Below are 2,701 nucleotides of genomic sequence, written 5' to 3'. Positions count from 1 at the left end.
TGCTTTGCTGCAGTCGTGTCATGGGCCTGTTTTAATGATTTAATTTGGCCTGTGCTATACTTCATCGGACGTAAAGCTCAGTTTGATAGCAAGTTCATACTTTTTTTTATCTCTTTATTGTTGATTGGTTGCCATGATGGTGAACGCCGGCTTATCAAAACCTTCACAATTATTTATTGTAAAATCATTTCGTCGCAGCTAGTCAGTAGCCTATCAAACTATTACTTTCCAATAACCCCATTTATTTTTCCTTTTTGTAATTAGTCTACGACTGCACTGTACGTGTTCTACAAACATAAAATCACTGACCGTTATTTCGAAATTGCCAATATAAACTCGAATAATCTGCTCTTTCTAAATGCTTGAAGTTTTATATTCAGGACTGCCGTTAAACGTTGCTTTAAAAGCCTACCCGCCAGCATTAGACGAAAGGTTCTCAAGTTCAGTAGGCAAACAAGTTACTTTTACAGCAATACGAAGGCTCAGTCTGTTTAAGTTGAATTAGGCCCTCACCTCACACGCAGTGCCAGTCTGAAACCTTACTAACCCAAATTTTGCAGTTATTCCTTTCTTCTGTTGAAGCCACTCATTGTTTTTCCTTTTTTTCCCTTAGTTTTCCATTTCTTAACAATTTTTCTAAAAAAAAATGCAAGTAAACAGAAAAAAGTTTGGGTCGAAAGAAGTACACAACGTAAGTTATTATAGGCGAACAAATCAAAACACAAATATATATTCAGACTTCAATAAGAATCGACCCGTAGATGACCATCTCCTGTCGTTGCTGGTGTCCAGCGTTGTCCTTATGCTACCCTATAAACTTCGTTATCTTAAAATCCCGAACGCGCTATCTACGACCACTCCATTTAGCTACTCGTTTGGTTTCTTACATTCGATCTAAAAAAATATTATTGTTTTCGACATAACGTTTTACCAGACGTTCTGTGGTTAATCCAATAATTTATATCTGTATTGTAGTCGCTAAACCTGGCGCAGTTGCTACCTGGGAATCTTTAGGCATTAAACATGTCTTCATTAACCCTTTAGCCGCCACTATCATTTACTGGATGTCACTGGAGCTGTACGAAAAGATGAAAAATAAATGATGCCCCGGCACCGAAAGTACATTTTTGCAGCAATGTCTCTAACATGACTGCTATAAAATAGAACAACTGTTCCAGCAAAACTATGCAATAGTTAAGGAGCACTTCGCTTGATATTATTCCTTAGATATTGTGTACTACGTCACGACTATACCGGCTTCGAATAGCGGTTTACGATTCGGTGCTACTGGTCACCTAATGCCCAAGACTATATTACAATCCACGTCTGGAGCAAGAAAAATCACGAAACAACTCTATGAAGAAATAATTTAAAATGCAACATCGCACGTTACACAATTAACTAGAGATAACATGGTTTAATTAGCACATTGCAGCTACTGGTTGGGATTTACAGGTTACCCGTATCAGGTCAGCTGAGCGTTCAGCGAGAGCCGCTAGATGGAATATATGCCCAAGAAATACATTGGCTTCGAATAGAGGAGGACCATGTTTACGATGCCAAACCTTCTTGAAAAAAATTGATGTATTACTAAATGACGGGCGAAAGTGTCACCAGTGTTCCTAACTAATACAACAGCAGATAGAGGTTAGCACTAGTTTTAATTAAATTCACGATTTACGCACCCACACGCTTAATTTTCGTGAATTCAAAATTAAATGGTAAACTGAACCGTGGACCATGCTGTAGTTGTTAGTACGCAAATAGGGGTCACAGTCTAAGTTATCACGTAGTGCTACGTGCGTTGCATCTTGAATCCTTTACATTTGCTTTAAACTTAACGGGATAATCAAGTAATAAAGAACTAAGTCGCACAATCAAAAACAGATTATTCAGAGATTGTTTGGTTTCTAAATCACTACTTTCGTAGCAGTTATCGCCTGCTGGACCTCTCTCGTACAGGCTACTTCCCATTGACTTAATCCATTGTCAAAATAGGCAACACGCCTAGAGCAATTTGCAAACATTTAGTGGTGATTATTCTGTAAATGAAAATCAAAAAGGACGTTATTCGGTGCTTCTTCAATGTGAAACTAACGTTGTATCTTGGTTAAAAAGTTTGATAATTGATATTTTTAACTTGCCCCTTTAGTAGATTAAATCTCAATTTGAGATTTTTTTTACAATATTTGTGTCTAACATCAGCAGTCCATTGGCCCAGTGTCAAGGAATTTTAACCACCGTAAAATAACGTACTGGCAGGGACGCTTGCAAGGCCAGGAAATTATTGTGTTAAGTCAAATGTCGACAACTTCAATCCTAATCAAACGAATAATCTAGACATCCTATTTTAAACGAACAAGCTTGTGAAATATATACTTGCTAAATTATATTATGCATCATTCATTTCTGGAAAACATGATTACCGGAATCGAAATAAAAATAAATGTATCTTACTGAATTGGAACAGTAGGCACACTTTAAATATTTTTTTGTTGTGACTAAGTTCGAAAAGTTTAGTTTTGATAGTACATATATATACCCAATACTACGCTAAACAAAGGATTACTTACAAAGATTTATCCTCTAAGCTTCCGTATGCATACATATACATATATATGCTTATCTATATAAAAAATAATATATCTTCGGCTTCTTCGATGCTCGTTTTACCCTAAAACGATGAACTTTGTGAATATAC

This window comes from Varroa destructor, unplaced genomic scaffold (genome assembly GCF_002443255.2).
Source record: "Varroa destructor unplaced genomic scaffold, Vdes_3.0 BEIS01000003.1, whole genome shotgun sequence".
Classification (NCBI taxonomy): Eukaryota; Metazoa; Arthropoda; class Arachnida; order Mesostigmata; family Varroidae; genus Varroa; species Varroa destructor.
Note: the sequence above shows the minus strand (reverse complement) of the source record.